The sequence below is a fragment of the Amblyomma mixtum genome, chromosome 7, assembly GCF_055824585.1.
Source record: "Amblyomma mixtum isolate Tamu chromosome 7, ASM5582458v1, whole genome shotgun sequence".
Classification (NCBI taxonomy): Eukaryota; Metazoa; Arthropoda; class Arachnida; order Ixodida; family Ixodidae; genus Amblyomma; species Amblyomma mixtum.
Genome location: NC_143018.1, coordinates 141,838,575 through 141,856,173, shown reverse-complemented (window position 1 = coordinate 141,856,173; position 17,599 = coordinate 141,838,575). Strand labels below are relative to the sequence as shown.

General features: G+C 50.5%; 1 long non-coding RNA gene across 1 annotated transcript; it reads left to right on the top strand.

The window, feature by feature from the left end:
* Positions 1-5,900: 5,900 nt before the first annotated feature.
* On the top strand, positions 5,901-11,901 carry LOC149337744 (uncharacterized). Its single transcript, XR_016284428.1, has 3 exons — positions 5,901-6,496; positions 7,621-7,694; positions 11,747-11,901. It is a non-coding gene; the product is annotated as an uncharacterized LOC149337744 (long non-coding RNA).
* Positions 11,902-17,599: the final 5,698 nt, after the last annotated feature.

Below are 17,599 nucleotides of genomic sequence, written 5' to 3'. Positions count from 1 at the left end.
AGTCACGGAGTTGCCGATACGAGTTGGGTGGACTGGGTCAGTGTGAAGAGAGGCCCAGCGTTGACGCGAGCTCCGCCAACTTGCGTCCCCGCTTCTCTTCACGACAGTAACCCCACATCCGAGCGGGAGCGTTGAAATCGCCCACAATCAGGAGGGGGTTCCGACCCGCAACTCTCAGTGCGCGGCTAAAGAGGTCCGCGAATGATACATTCGGCAATTTCGGATTGCAGTATACATTGAGTATGTGTAGCGGTGCATCCTGCTTGCGCAGTGGGAGGAGGGTCACCATTACATATGAGTATTCAAGTTGTATGTCTAAGTCGACCTGGTTGGCTGTATAATTTCTATGGACTAATAGACAAGACGAGGGGTCCTGCTGGAACGTCGTATAATTTGTTAGTGCGGCGCCTTTCCCTGGCTCTTGGAGGGCAACCACGGCTGGCAAATGCTCAAAGGTTGAAAGGAAAAGTCGGAGGTCGGCCCGCTTGGAACGGGACCGGAGCCCCCGACAGTTCCACTGAGTAATCGTAATGGGGGAAGCCGATTGGAAAGGGGGCAGCGCCTACACCGGGGGTGTCCCGCCATGCTCAGATTTAGAGGTGAGAGGTGGAAGTGAGGCTGCCCCCGAGCCAGATACCAGGGGCTGAAGCTCAGCACCTAGAGGGGGGCAGCTGTCTTCGTCATCGTCAAGGTCATTTACTCGGCGGGACAATCTGGAGGGCCGACCAGATACGTCCTTAAGAGGACCGGCTCTGCGAGAAAGGCGGGTGTTAGTCGCGACGTGTTGAGCGATCATAGAGGGGATAGCCTCCATGACTCTAGCGATGAGGCGTTCCATCGCTGTCTCCAACAGGGAGTCAAATTTGGAATTTAGACGGGCTTCGAGTTCGGCAAGGGAAGGTTCCAGAGCCGGCGTCGCCGCCGTCTCGCTCTCCATAGCGTCCGTGTCGGAGTTACTAGGGGGAGGGGGAGTTGTTTTAGCCTCTAAGGCTTCAATTTTGGCAAGTAGCATCTCGTTTTGTGCCCGGAGAGAAGCTACAATGTTGTGGAGCTCAGCGTCAGCCAGCCGAGCGAGGGGGAGGGGAGAGGAGGTGGGAGGAGGAGGCAACCCTGCCTGAACCGCTCACCTGTTTGCCATTTTTGACGGCGTTGGCCCAGGAGCCGGTCCCGCCATTGTTGTCTTGGGAGCGGGCTTGCTTCTCCTGGCCGCCGTGTGGGGGCGTTGGTGGCACTTGACAGCTCTTGGCGTCCTTCCCGCTGGTAGGCGTCTGCCGTTTTGAAGCATCGCTGCCGATGCTGCTTGGGCGACGTGGCTGCCTGCCCGTCCCGCTGGATTTCCCGCCCTTAGGGGCGGCTGGCTTGGTATGGCGATATTTTGCAGTGCAGTCCCGCGAGTTCGTGGCATGGCCACCGCCACAAACCGCACATTTTGGCTGACACTCGTGAGGGGTCCGCACCCCCTCTTTTACGGGTGCCTGCTGTCCACACAGGCCACACGTGTCTTGGGTTGGGTTGGGGCACCCGAGTCCACCCGATGGCCGACAGTTCCACACAAGCTGCAGGCCGGAATAGTGCGGAAATATGGCTGCACTGTGACAATCTCGGAGTTGTAGTGCACGTATCGAGGCCTCACCGTGCCGGCAAAGGTAAGCCTGGCCTTGTTTGAGGAGCCGAACTTGCGGATATCTAGTAAAGTGCCGCTCCTCCACTGCACGCAAGGTTGGAGAGACTCAGACGTCTCTTGGTTGGCCACCGTAATGACCCCATAGCAGACGTCCTCTTGATGTTCTTTCAGATGGCCGGCGAGAGGCACATCTCCTTTGGTCGATTTGATGGAAAACTCGCCTAGCAGACGGTCTGCGACGTGAGCGTTCCGGGTGGTAGCTAGGATCAAATTTTACTCCTTGCATTGGAGGAGGCTCAACTCGGCCGCGTTAGGCGCCCCGAGGAAAGCGCCGAACGCTGCACCGAGTTCGCCGTATTCAAAGGCGTCCCGGATGGCCAGTGATTTCTGGGGCTTGATGACGATGACAAAGTCGTCTTGGTTGAATTTTGGTAGAGGCTTGGGCCTCCATTTGGTCACGGGTTTGCGGCCAGCTTGGCGGGTAGCAGCAGCCTTGCCGGTGGTTGGCGTGGCGTTCGCCTCTACCTTGGTCTCTCGTCTGGAACGGCGCTCAAGTAGACGGAGGAGAGATGCATTGCGGATCGGGTCCGCGGGCGCCGATTTGGGTTCCACAGTGACGGGAACGGTCGACCAAGACATGGCGTCCGGGTCATAGCCGCGTTGCAGAAGCGTTTCTGCCATCTTGCCGAAAGCGGCTCCCTTGCAGCCGAACGCCGGCGCAGCTGTTAGGCTTAGCGTCGGCGCCGGAGGCGGGTAGGAAAAACCGCTCTAAAATTTGTAAAAGTGGGCCCACCTAGATGAAATTGGTGTCCACAGATGCCGATGAACTTGCCAAATCCAATGGGAGCAAAATTAATGGGGTCCGATGACTTGAGCCGTGGCTCCTGCCAAAAAATGACGGAGCCGAAGCGCCGCACGTCTGGCAAACGCCGGCTGCGACCGCGGCCGCAATACAGAAGCGCCGAAGTTGGGTGAAGCGATGGGTAAGATTATGTTCCAAGAGCTCCATCATCTTGGTAAGCATAGCGTCCATGCGCTGCTCAAGTTTTTCGGTGAGGGTGGCGGCAAGGTGATTGAATCTGGCCTCGAGGCGGGCGTCTAGCTCTTTTAGTTTATGGTCAAATTTTGCTTCGAGTGCTGCTAATTTAGCGTCTATTTCTGGGGGCACGGGAGGGGGTGTGGCGTCTGTGGTGCGCTGTTTCTTTGCAGGAGGGGTGCTCGAATTGTCTGTGGATGATGAGCTCGAATTAATGACAGGGGGTGCGGGTTGAGGGGGCATGGAGGGGGCGGGGGTGCTTAGGAGAGAGGAAAGGCGGCTTACCTCGTCACGCAAGGCCTTGAGTTCCTGGTCTCTCGGGTCTGCCTGGGAGGACTGAGGTGGTGGCGGCTGACGGGTGGTTTTGCCGGAAACACGGTCTGCCCAGGTGAGACGCGCGGCGTTCTTGCTGCCATTCTGCCGGCTTGTAGAAGGCGACCGGGAAGCCGTCGAGCTGCGTCTGCTGGCTGTGCCTGGTTGATCGCAGCGGGAAAGCCGCGATGTATCCGGAGGAGAGAGAGCGTTCTAGCGGCCCCGTCCTTTGCAGTTCCCGGTGCCGGTCATATGAGGGCCTCCGCAGAGAATGCAGCTGGGGGTGCATGAGGGCACATCTTCCTTTGGGTGGGACTGCCCACAGCGGGGGCACTTATGGGATCTCGGGTGGACACACACGTCTGCCCGGTGACCAGGGACGCGGCAGTTAGTGCAGGCGTCTATATGCCCTTGATAGGGTGTGCACCTGTGGAGGGCTCCTCCATAAAGAACGGCGCGTGGGACAGGTCCAGCTCGGAAAGTGATTAGGATGGAACGCGTGGAGCCCATTCGGCGGGCGTCCACGATGAGGGCGTCTGGGTTGCCGGTGATCAGGTCTTGCAGGAGCTCTGTCGGGGTCTCATTCCAATAAGCATTGGAGATGACTCCGCGTACCGCTCCATCCGGCGGGGCTATGTAAGCTGCGACGGCGAAGTCCTTGCCTTGGTTTTTGATGCTGGTTACGCTAACCAGGGTAAGCGCGTCAGCTTTTATGGGCGTGCTTACGGTGCACGTATTGTTTACGGGGTGTACCCTGATTTGGGTACGCGTTGGTTCGTGTAGCTGGGACGCCGCTTGAAGGATGGCTTCCCGTAGTTGTCGGGGTGGAAGCAGGTCCAGCTGCAGCCCGCCTCGTGATCTGAACACGACCTTGTAGTCTGCAGCAGGAAGCGGCGGCTGCTGCCGCGAACGCTGCGCAGCTGTGCGTGTTGCTTGTAGGTGCGCTGACTTGTCAAGGCGCGCATACTTGGGGGCACCGGTAGCAGAGGCTGCGGCCTCCTGGCTTCGGGATGGTGAAAGGACGTCCTTGGAGCGGGCAGGCACACTAAGAATGTGCGTCCAGTCCCTTGGGTCGTAGTCGTGGGGGTTAAGAACCTCTCCCTGCACCTGCACCTCCATGATGGTGTTGGTGGCGGAAGCGTCCGACGCAGTAGGCCTAGCTCCCAGCGGAGCGAGGCCTAGCTCAGGCGAAGAGGTCACAAAGAAAGGGCCGTGGGTGCCCGAAAAATGGCTTAGTCGGGCCAAAAATTGATGGCGTGCGGCACTCACATTCGTAGATAAGTGGATGGTGAAATTTGGGCCGATGATGCTGGCGATTGGCGAATTCCGCTGTCTTTGTGCGGAGCCGATGTGGGGTGCGTCTGTACTACTCGGCCCCCTAGCGGCCAATCCCTTTTCCTAGATCGAAACCTGTATTTCTATACTGGCTATCTAGCGCTGGTTCGTTGCGTTCGCCCGTTCGGGAACGGTGCATGGCGAACGGGCGCAAACAGGGGCACTGTGCAGTTCGGTTCCGCGAAGCTCTCAAACTATCGCGTAGCGTATATCCACGGCCTTTCCACATCTTCGTAAGAACATATTCGGAAGTCACCCACGATATTTCCACTGCTGCGCCGGGGCGTAAGCGCGGGTGACTTACGAGGCCCGTAATGGCGCCGTGTTCCAAGCGCGCCTGTGGCGCCATCTGGTCTCAAACGGCCAATCTGATGCTGGGTTGGGTTTTGGAGTCTGTGGGGTCTATAGGAGGTGACGTAGCAGGCCCCATCTCTTGGAGAGGCTCATGCTCCTTTCCATTCTGTCGCACCTATTTTGTTCGCACAAGTTGATCGCATAAGTTTCGATTTATTTGTTGTATCTACCTTGCTCCCAGAGAAGTCCGAACTCTTCACAGTAAAAAATTTTACACCCCTAAGGGTGCTAAAAAGGTGCTCCGGCAATGTGCACCCTTTGGTGCACCTTTATAACACCCTTATTTTGCCCTATACACCCTTCATCACTGTCTGAAAGGGTGCTATTCCTCCAAGCACCCTTCATTTTGTGTAGGGTGTAGAAAGGGTGTAAGGAGGCTACTTTTAATGACCATATATTTAAGTATATACTGCCTTTCAAGGCTCGTGTGTACCAGAGATACAACTAAAAAAGTGGTAGCCACGCATAAAGATTCGCCATTTAACATTACTTCGAACAGATGCGCATATCTTTACATCTAGTTGGCAAAAAACTGCCAACTAAACACAAGTGTTTTCCGCAAGCGGTTTTTAGGATTGTGTAGCACATATGCGCACTACCAGTCTGCCAGAATCACTTACGCTGAACAACACATAGAACAATTTGCTCTTGATTACATCTCTTCAGTGCTCTGTCATATTTAAGTGCCTTGCATTTATCTTCTGGCATTATTGTAAAAAGCAATATAATCTGAGGACCTCATCTAACACTATAGATGAAAATGGGTGAAATCTAGTTCGATAAAAAATGATTTTAATCACCAGAAAAGTGAAGCATAAAAAGTGGAAACAAGACCAAATGCAGCATATTACACTGCAAGCATTCACAGAAAAATTAACACTTTGTAATTGAGGAACATGTGATAATGAAAAAAGTTCAGTAAGTGCAATGCATGTGTAGAAGCATGCAGCAAGCAATTTAGAATGTCATATGATTAAAGGCTAAAAATTGCTTTGTCCTGGACCTGCAAGCATGCTTTTGTGACGCAAGCTCGGAAAGTTTTTGTTTCTGTATAGGTATCAAAAATGATCTCATGTGGTTCCGTGAGAAACATTCTTTATAATCACCCATTTATGCAATCCAGTAAGCAGGATGTTGCTGCAAGCCGACTTGGGAGTAAGATGCGGATGATGTCTGATTAATGTTCTTGCCTTGGGAAGCAACAGCAGCGCAAGCTGTTGTTGCTTCGTTAATCCGCGCGTTTATACCAGTGGTAATTGCTGGCAAGCGCTGAAATTTCTTCGGGCACCGAGACGGCAGAATACCCAATTATAATACCAAAAATAAAATAAAAAGTAAGAAAAAAACTTTTTCACATCGAAACCGAAACAGAAACTGCTTGTCGCCGCCAGGTGGCTGCCGGTAGCTGTTTTTCTGTATAACCCTCATGGCGGTTCGGACGCTGTGACACGCTTCGACGTTTGTTAAAATTCGCTACTTAGATTGTGAGCCGTTGTGAAATGTGTTGTGGTTTGCGTGTGTTTCTTCTTGCACAAGGGTGCACAATCGCGTAGTGCTGTCGACATACCCTAGTCGAGGCAAAGGGTCATTTTTCTGGTCTCTAACTTTTCAGTCTGAGCGCTTTGTGTAGTGCAGGATGGGTGTCCAGGCACAAAGATGCGTGGAGTGTCGCGGTTGAAAGGTTCGAAATGAGGCCTGGAATATTTTCTTCTGTGTGACTACGTGGTAGAGTGTGCCGACTACGCAGCACTCGTGCTGAACTCGCACTGGTTGGTGTAGTGCCCGTGACACGAAGGCTAACAGCGTTCTGCACGACCACGCAATCGTCTGAAAAGGTAAGCAGTACTCTTGTGCATTATCCGAAGCATATAATGCCCGAACGGTGACCTGTCGTACTGCTGCATTATTCGTGTTCAATGCTCTAAAAAGCGTTTAAGGCGCTTGTTTGTCGCTGGCTGGCCAAATGTCGCCGCGGTGAGTTGCTCTGCCAAGAATTGTCGGTACTTGTTTTGGCGAAGGGGATGCTACCGTGCGTGCGCTAGCTTTGCATAATATTAGTATGCGCATGAGCCTGTTTGCGCGTTTTTTTTTTCTTGTTGAGCACAGGTTTTTCAACGTATATGACTCGTTCTACGCGTTTCTGCCCATGCTTGTTCACACCACCGCGCACGTTTCAAGGATCGGCACTTTGGATGCGTGTAAAATGTATGATTGTCTTTCGAGATAGCGTTAGCACTTTGAGGACGCGGGGTTTCAAACACTTTCTATGCGCCGCGGTTTTTGCGTGGTGCTAGGCTGTTGAACCCTAGGTTGTGGGGTCGATCCTCATCGCAGTAACCGCATTTCGATTGAGGTGAAATAAAAAAAGAAAGCCCCTGTGCTGTGCGATGTCAGCTCACGTTAAGAAATTCTAGGTCGTCTAAATTAATCTGGAGCCCTCCAATACTATCAGTGCCCATTTTTTGCGTCTGAATTCAAGCCCCACAATATCCAAAGCACTGTCTCAGGTTGCAGTTACCAACTAAAGTTAATTTCCGGCCCTCAGGATTTAATTTTTAAATCAGTATGTGAACATCTTTTTTTCTATGATGCCGATCGCGTTTCTGGTTACCCATAGTATAGGATCTTGCATTTTGATCGCTCTGCTTTAGTTGAAAATTGGTTTTTGAGAAAAGGAAGTGGCGCAATAATTCTCTCAGTTATTACGATGTTTATATCTACGCGTTCGAACGGCCGTTTGCAGATTTATTTTCCTCATAGCAAGAATCCTTTATTATTGCTAGGGGAACTGATGCACTTCAAACAGGATAGTTTTCCTTTGTGTTGAGGCGTATACTTGGGCAAGTATATTTTTCCTGATCTTTTTACATTCATGCGATATTCACTGTCGGACCGAGTTCGCATGCTTGTTTCTGTATTCCTGTCACACTGATAATGGGAAATTAGTATCTATCTGCAGGTGGCACATCTGTCTTCCAGTACGAGTCAATGGCATGGATTTTGTGGCCACCATATGGAGTCAAAAGCTGTGTTGTAAGTTACTGCATTGTGCATTGTTTTTGTGGTTGTCATGAAGTGTTCTTTTACTTTCATTGCTCTCTTCCTTAATGGTACTGCTTGGAACAGTTTGGATAGCTCTGGCCTCATATGTTTATATGAGTAATATTAGTTGGTCGTTAGAATAGGCCTGTTGCAGGCCATTTGAAGTTTTACATCCAAAATTGGTCTTCTTTTAAATGTTGCATTCTATGCATGAAGTGCGAAATGTGTGCATGTTTTCGGCTACATTGTGTGATACTTTTTCGACTATGAATATTAACATTATGATGCATGCGTGTTAACTTAAATATGCGTTGTTGTGCCACTCATCGCAGGTCCCAGATGTAAAAAAAAAGTGGACACATGAGATAACTGGTTTCATTACTGCTGTCTTGTTTCTGATAAGCATGGAGAGGTGGGCTATTTGGTTCTGGGTAGAATTATGAGACATCATTCGAGTGTAAAAAAACACATAAAGAAAAAGAGTAGACACCACGAACCCCGGACTTCAGGTGAGGTTTATTCCATAACATGGGCTTTTTACATGCAAAGTGGTACTAATGATCCCTGGGGGTGAAAAGTATTTCCTCGACCAGGTAACAGTTATTCAAGGTTAGGCGGAAGGGTATCTTGCCACTCAAGCTGAACGCATCGGCCTGCATGCATGCCAAGCGTGCAAGTTTAGCACTTGGAAGAGCAGGGAAATTTTTGAAGCGTTTTGTATCTCTGCTGAAAAAGATAATTATGTCAGCAGCCCTTCTGTAGCACTCCGGAAAAAGGAACTAGATTATCTTAAGGCAAATGTGTTTGTTGGGTCAGCCAGGGAGGTGAATAATAGGCGTGCCGATGTGTTGAATGTGTGTGGCAAGGTACCTTTGTCCCTATGTTTTTTTTTGTGTGTTTCAGTTTTTGCCACCATGAATAATTATCTGGTAGCGGATATACTTCTCAGCCCCAGGGATCACTAGTACACCTTTGCACATAAAAAGCCTGTGTTGTGGAATAAGCCTCAGTTGAAATCCAGCGTCCATGGAGCTATTATCTTCATCCGTGTAATTTTGTGTGCTGGAATGATGTCTCATGGTTCTCCCTTGTTTTCAGTGAATAAGGAGGGCCTCTGGTGTCCCTCTTTTTTGTGTGTGATGGTTATAACAAAGTGGCTGCTCATAAACTGACATTTCGGGCTTAATTGAAGAATCCTTGGGAATTTATGTTTGACAGCATGTTCCATGGGGGCTTTCTTGAGAAAATCAGTAATTTGTTGCCCATTTTATTGCATTAACCATTACTCCTCATCATGTCTCAGAACTCATTGATAATCACAAGCTTTCGAGTACCTGAGTTGTGGGTGAGAAGCCTTCTGACATACTTTAAACTACTAAGGATGTGTGGAACCACATTTTACGAATAAATTTTAGCCAATCCACACCTCTTGGTTTTATCCCTGACAACCTTAAGCCAACCTGTCAACCATTAAGACTGGAAACCGTTCTGACCCCTCAAACTGTTCTCCTATTTTATTGATGTGCATTTCACATGAACTGTTAGAGCACGAAATGAGTCTGCATATTACTTGCCACCATAATTCAAACTAATTTTTGTATACCAGTCATCACAGCTCCCATTCTCTTTACTTATGTGGAATCCAACTTTTTGAATTTACAACAGATTTTCACCCCAATTTAGATTATTTTAGGCGAGTGTCATCGACTTGAATTTCTCAATATAACCTTTTAGCTACACTCTCATGCCTGAGCCTTCATTCTTTGATATTAGTGTAGATTTATTGCTTCCTGTTGTACTGCTTGTCTTATGAAGCCCAGTATATCAATATGCAAAATCATACGGCATCCCTCATATCCTGAGTCACTTTGGGATGTTAAACCCCCATAAACCAAACCAAGCATATTACCAAAGTACACTAATATTAGCCATTCAATAACAGTCCCTGTCTTTATGTCCCAACCATGTTATTATGACTGCATTATTCAGAAGAATGCCCCAACTATCTCAGCTACCCCGACTGTATTCACTTTTGCACGACGGATGAATGGGCTTGTTGGTAATTCATCGTGACAAAAGAGTACAAAGAAGACAAGAATGAGGAAGAAATGCAACGGCACGAGCGCTGACTTTCAACGAGGTTTTTTGGAAAGCACGTCAAAATATATACATTGTGGCCTAAAAAAAGAGTGAAGAAAGGGCGCCTTGTAACATTCACATTGGATCTGTTGAAAACAAAACAAAAGTTAAATATAAAGCATTTAAGAGCATGAACTCTTTCTTAGGGAGCGATAAAGAATGCGTGCACTGAATATTCATAACCTTTGTTAGTGTCTGTAGCCGATTGCTTTAAGCAGAAGTTGAAACATTCCTGTTTTGCCCTCGTTGAGATTGTAAATCTCAAAAGAACCTTGTCATTTTATTTTATTCACAATTCATCGCACTGGCTAAAGAAAATAGGCAGTCGAGTTGGCATTGATGTTTTCTCCACACCTAAGAAGCTTCAGGACGTGTGTAAGCAGTCAACTAAGATCAGCTATCAGAGTCCCTTCGTACACTGCACAGAAGACAGTGTGTTCGATCCTCTTGAAATGCGGCTATGTTTACATTGGGCAGACAGACAGATCCTGAACGCTGTGAACCAGAATTCACGTGCTGCATTGTGTCTGACAGACACAGAAAAGTTTGTGCATGAGATAATCGAGGCCGCCGAAATTTCAAAAAACCTCAATCACTGTGTTAGCGCACTTTCTTTATCGCTCGCTAAGGAAGAGTTCATGTTCTTAAATGCTTCTTAATCAGTTTTTGTTTTGTTTTCAACACATGCAATGTGGTTGACACAAGGTGCCCTTTGTTCGTTGTTTCTTTAGGCCGCAGTGTTTATATTTTGACGTGCTTTCCAATACACCTTGTTGAAAGTCAGCACTCATGCCGTCGTATCTATTTCTTCCTCGTCCTTGTCTTGTCTGCGTTTTTTGTCACAACGTATTGACCTCCTTTTCCAGCTCTAGGGTTAATGGTATGGAGAAACCTTAACCAAATGCAGCTCCACATGCTTGGAGCATGTCACAATGCATGCTGCTGGCACCGCAAAGGTACTCGGGTTCATCAGGAGATGCCTAGGCCTGTGTGCTCTTGCCATGCTGTGCAGTTTAGGCACAAAAATTTTGACTCCAAGCTGAAGTAATTTTTAGCTCTTCCAAATTTGCGCCAAACTGTTTGAAGCTATGCCACCAACTCCCTTAATCCAACAGTGACACTCGGTACAGATTATGTGTAATCAGTCATCTCACTTGACCACCAGACATTACTGCATAAAAGGGGAAATCGCTCGTTTAGGCGTATTCCATATACTCTGCATTACTTTTCCACAACTTTGCTAACTTTTGCTGCCCTGCCCCAAACCAGGACACCACCACCACTAATTCAAGAATTTTTTCCTATTCCCTTTTGAAGAATAAATGGGCTACCTCACCACATTTTCATTCCATGTGGTCCCTCAAAATTCAGGAAGTAAGTGATATCACTTGGAGCATTGATACTGGTTTGTTTTACCGTTTGTTTGCTGCTGTTTTTTTTTTCGCAACTGATGTATCATGAAGTGTATGCCTCTTTTCTGTCTTAATGTATCGTCTGCGACGTCTCAGCTGTGCTACTGCTCTCACCTTTATGATGTTACCTTTATATTGTCCCTCTTAATAATACCCCACTAAAAGCCGTCAGAGAACAATAAAAATGACTTTTTTGTATTTTGCTCATTATGGCACACATCACGCTTATTTGTAGGGACATAGGCGAGACCTTTGTCTTGCGGTGGTGCTAGTTATGCTGCTGATGATGATACTTAATGATGAGCATATGATATATGGAGTATGAACCTCAAATTATTTTTCTTTTTGAGTGTGAATAGCTTCAGTGGTTCTTGATTTAGGCTCACTTTATTCCTGTGGCCACAATACAGTGCTTACTTTTTTAGCACAGTAATACAGGCAAGGAAAAAAACTTGTGGATCCTAATTTTTTTCACTTGAATCTTTTCTGCAGAGTGCATCGCCCAGTTTTCCAATGCCCTCATGCGCCGGCAGTACATCAACAAGGCTCTTTCATGGGGCCCAGCTGCATTGGCAAGCAGTAAAGAAGAGCAAGAGGAGCATGAAGACAAAATAAAACTGGCTCTACAAGCTTCAGCTTTTTCGAAATTTTTTGATGTCTCATTGTGACAGATGTAACGTGGCCGCATGGCCCCTGCCCCAACATCTCCCAGCCGTCCACCAGCAGTCCACCATGTTTTCCATTACCAGTTCCAATAGGGTTGCGAACTGTCACAGGAACACACCTGCCATATGGGAAACATCCTTCCTTGAAGGGTCCAGGTTCAGGGTGCCTAGCAAAAGGGTGTGGTCCCAGCCACACCCTCTTTGAAGGGTGCAGGTTCAGCACCCCTAGCAATAGGGTGTTGTCCCAGCACCCCACTTGGAAGGGTGCAGATGCAACACCCCAGTCAAATGGGTGTCAATATACTCATCCCTAGGGTGCTCCCCATGCGACAAGCCATTTACACCCTTAGGGGTGTAAAATTTTTTACTGTGTTCCTCATCCGGCCTAAAAACCACCGCTGCCCCCGCTCCCCCATTGTCGAACTGAATGGTGATCCGGTACCCGAGGTTGGCATCCTCCGTGTATTGGGCCTGCACATCCAGAACGATGGCAAAAACACCACCACCCTCAAGAAACTCAAGCAGGTTGTAGGCGCGATATCGCACCTCATCCGCAGGGTTTCGGGACGTCATAGAGGCATGAAGGAGCGCGACCTATGTCGCCTCATTCATGCCTTTGTCCTCAGCCTGGTGCTGTACACTACCCCATACTTACCACTATCCAAACATGACATAAACGCTTTGGATGCTTTGATTCGCAAGGCATTCAAGGTAGCACTTCACCTTCCCCTCAACCCACCTACAGACAGATTACTAGGCCTGGGCCTCCACAATACGATCGGGGAACTGGTGGAGGCCCACCGACAGGCCCAATACATCAGGCTCAGACAAACCTCCACAGGTCGGTATATGCTGGACACCCTGGGAATCAAAATACCGGCCAACGACCCAACCCTCCGCGCCATCCCACGATCCCTTCACAGAGAGCTTCTCATCAGGCCGCTCCCGAGGAATATGCACCCGTCCCACCATGAGCAGCGCCGCAGAGTCCGTGCGAAGGCACTCCATCGAGCGTACGGCCCCGAGCCGGACGCCGTATGGGTGGACGCTGCCTGCACGGGTGATGAAGCGGCAGCAGTTGTGGTGGACTCTTCTTGTTCCGCCCTCCTCACACTACCTCTCCCTCCAGACACTGGATGACGTCTCACATAATGGATGACGAAGTAATGATAAATTACTAATTAGTCGCTAATTACTCATTAATGACTAAGTACTAATTGACTGCTAGTTAATTACGCTTAAGCTTCGCCTTTAGGAAAAAAATACCACGCTTTTTTCAGGAAAGGAAATGGCGCAGTAATTCTCTGTCATCTCGGTGAACACCTGAACCGGACCGTACAGGAAGGGAGGAAGTGGGAGTGAAAGAAGAAAGTGAAAGAGGGGCCGTAATGAAGAAACTGGAAATTGTACTTGAGGAAAGGAAATTAGCAGTAACTGTCTCACATATCTCGGTGGACACCCATCAAAACGCGGACACATCTGCCGACACGACTGCCGACACGACTGCTAAAGACAACATGAGGCATTAAAGGCTTTCGCCTTAAAATTCAAGGGGGGGGGGGGCACTTTGTTGACCTAAAGTGCGGTGAGGCGAATGCCTTAAGCGCGGTGTTGCTGCTTGTGTCACTGATGTGTGGTTAAGGTGCTAGGCTACGCCTGTAAGAGTGGAACACGACAGCGTCTTGCAACGCTGCCAGGGAGTCCACAGAACGCCATCGCCTGTTGCCTTGCTCGTCGGTAATGTGGTTTTTGAGGAAAGGAAATGTATATGTCTCGCATATCTCGGTGTACACCTGAACCTCGCCGTAACGAGAAGGGAGGAAGATGGGAGTGCACGAAGACACTGTATTCACTAGACGCGCCTTTGTTCATTCCAAGCCATCGAGCTAGCATGGCGTAGTGGTGAGCGTGCTCGTCTCGCACTCCGGAAACCCGTGTTCGATTACCCAACTCGACCAATTTCCTACTCGGCTTTATTAATTTATCTGGTCTGACTAAAAGGGTTAATTAGGCTAATTGGCTAATTAAGTAATGAACTGAACTCAGTCACACTTACTTGAAGCATTACTATAGGATCCCTTTCGTTGGTTGCATGGTTACTAGCCTAAGTACAATTGGCCCCGTTTGAAATTCGCGCACTGTGACGTCACGACCACTTCGACCAATTGAAAAGCGCGACATTTCTGTCGACAACTCCTGCTTACAACGATGAGGCATTAAAGGTTTTCGCCTTAATACACATACTGACGGTAAGCGTTTCCCGCTCGCACGGCTGTGCAGGGCTACATTATTGTAACTACGCCAACCTCTCCGCCTCTTCAGCATGGTCGCACTTTCGCCGTGGTTGCACCTCGGCGGTGGTCGCACCGACCTTTAGCCGTTGCCTAGCAACCGCCGCGGTGGACACCCGAACCGAAATCGTAGAGGAAGTGGGAGTGAATGAAGAAAGAGGGGCCATGATGAAGAAAATGAAAATTGTGTTTGAGGAAAGGAAATAACGCTGTAACTGTCTCGCATACCTCGGTAAACACCTGTCATTCGTTTGTAGAGGAACGGAGGAGAGAGAGAGAGAGAAAAGTTTATTGTCGTAAAAGAAGGGTTCCTGGACGCTTAGCAGAAGGGCCAGGTGGCCGTTAGCTTATAGCTGGCGGCGACCTCTTCGGCGCGCTCGATGGCTCCTGCCTGGACGGCGGGGTCCGAGCTGCGCAGCACTTCTTCCCAGGCGTCTGGTGAGGGAGCTTCTATAGAGCTTCCGGAGGAGGATCCTCCGGGCAGTCCCATAGAATATGATCAAGGGTGGCAGTGCTACCGCAGTGTTTGTAGGTGGGGTCTATGAGATCGGGGTAGATGTGGGCGTAAATGTACGGGTTCGGGTAAGAATGGGTTTGAAGTCTTCTCCAAGCCACCTCTTGGTGCTTGGAGAGTGACTTGTGCGGGGGAGGATAGATTCTTCGAGAGAGTTTGTAGAATTGGGTAATTTCGTGGTACGAAATCACTGCCTCCATCTCGGATCCCCCTGGACGAGAGCCCACTGCGCGGCCGACAAATCCTCGAGCGTGTTGGTGGGCTGCTTCGTTCCCTGGGTTCCCTGAATGGGCAGGAGTCCATACCAGTTCTATTTCTCGTTGCAGTGTAATATTTGTGAGGATGTTTCTAGCAGTTAGGGATATTCTACCGCGCGAGAAGTTGCGTATGGCAGTCTTGGAATCACTGAGAATGATGTCAGCGTCAGTATTTGCTATGGCCAAGGCTATCGCCGCTTCTTCTGCTTGATCCGCGTACTTGACCGTGGGGTGCGCTGTGAGCGCGCGGAGCGAGTGGACGTACAGCGCATCGTCTCCGCCAACTTTTGGCTGGAGCCACGGTTCCTCGGGCGGAACCCCGTCAACGCAGCCGCGTCTGTCTTTGCGAAGTCGACAGCTACCTGTGGACACCACTCACACACAGGTGGGGCAACATTTACGCATTTTAGGGCCGATCCTCACTTGCGTTTTGTGGCGACGGCGCTAGGCCTTACGCCTACGCCGACGCTCAGCCGTGAGTGAGTCGCCCACCCGTGTCAAGATGGCTGCCCAACGACCCGGACGCCACGGCCTGGTCCGAGGTGCCTTCAGCTCCAACGCCTGAGAGTCCGGATTCTGCGCCCATCGAGAACCGGAGGCTCTTCAAACTAGTATAACGCCGCTCCCGCAAGCGGGACGCCGCCTCCAAGAAAGCGGACGCCACGTCGGCAGGCCGCTCAACACGGGACAACGCTGCTGCGCGCGCTGCAGCGCTTCACGGAGGGGCCCAGTCTAAGACGGGACCCTCTTGGAAACCAAAGCCACTGCCGCGTCTTCATCCAGAAGACATCGTGATCATCCTGAAGCCCCGGGTGACCGTCGCCCTGAGGGATGTCTACCAACATGGCGAGCTGGGAGCAGCGTTCGCGGCCTACCTGGGCGCCAAGGCCGCAGCATCCCTCAGCCTGCTCCCCACATGGGAGCAAAACCTCATCGTCGCAGGCACCAGAGAGGCGCACGTCGCGGACAAGCTTCTGCGGGATTTTCAACTAACATCACCGAAGGGCCAGCTCTGTATGTACGGCCAGTTGAAACTCACTGGAGACGTGTGCCGCGGCGTCATCACCGTGGCCAAGCACGAGACCAGTGAGTCCCTCCAAAACAAGATCCAGTGGCGTGCTGGAGAGCTTGCCGATATCCGCAAGCTTGGCAAATCCGACGTCGCGTCGCTCACCTTCGTGGGAAAAGTGGTGCCGCGATATGTGCATTACAACTCTGAGGTGACCCTTGTGCGTGCGTACAAGAGAACCATTCCGGCCTGCGTGCGGTGCGGCACTGTGGGCCACCGAGCAGACACCTGCCCCTGCCCGAATGAAAAGTGCGGCCTGTGTGGCCAAACGCCGCCGACCGTCGACGGAGTCAAGGCGCCGCATGAATGTACTCTGTCCTGTGCAGTCTGTGGGCAAGCCCACGCTACCAACTCCCGCGACTGCACGGGAAAATTCCGGCAGCTCAAGGTGTATGGCCCCAAGGCTAAACGCCCAGAGGTGCCAAAAAGCCAGAGACCTGGCAAGCAGCCAAGTCATTCAAAACCAGGTGCCGGTGGCGGAACGCCGCGTGGTGCTCACGGCACCGACCACAAGACATCGTCACCTTCTTCACCGTCGGTGAAGCCAGCGCCCGGGAAGAAGACGGCGCCTCCACCGCCCAGCGGCAGAGACACTGGCCACTTCCCGGCCCTCAAGACAATTGGCGCTGCCGACGCCCGGGCATCAGCGCCTCAACACGACAAACAGGTGAGCAGCTGGGCTGAGATCGCCTCCTCTTCCTCCCATCCTTCACCCTCCCCCGTAACCGTCTCCGCACTCGACGCGGAGTACAAAAAACAGATAGACGTGCTCCGGGCACAGAATGAGCTTTGCTCACCAAAATTCAAAATTTAGAGTCAAAATTGGCGTCCGCCGCACCGAGCCCGCAGAACTCGGACGCAATGGAGAGCGACGCGGAGATCTCGCCTGCCCTCGTGACAGCCATCTCTGCGATGGAGGAGCGCTTAACCTCTAAATTGCGATATATGATCGAGACCGCCATGGACCAGATCTTGACAAAGGTCAAATCTGCCGTCCCCGCGGTGGTCTCAAAACACATCTCGGACAACCCCCGCCTCCGTCGGACGGGACCCATTAGGGACGTATCCCGCCCTTCAAAATTCAACCGTCTGATTATTGATTCGGACAATGAGGACAGCTGCCCCGCTCCGTCCGTCATCACCCCCTTGATGGCGCAAGTAGCTGGCTCTGAGGCAGCCAATCCCTCCTCCTACCCCCCCCCCCCCCCCCCAAGAATTTTAAATCATGGCGAGACACCTTAATCAAAGGAGTTCCGCCATATCCAATTCGGCCATGTCAACTTCAATAACACAGTGGAACTGTAGAGGCTTTAAGGACCGCACTAAGCGGGCCAATTTCCGCCTCTACCTTGAAACTTTCGAGTCCTTACCAGCCGTGGTTGCCCTCCAAGAGCCAGGCCTGGGCGCCACAATTTCAAATTACACGACGTTCCAACAGGATCCCGCGTCTTGTCTTCTCGTTCACAAAGACTACACAGCCAACCTAGTGGATCTCGACCTCCAACTAGAGTACTCTTATGTAATGGTGACCCTCCTACCAGTCCGCCGC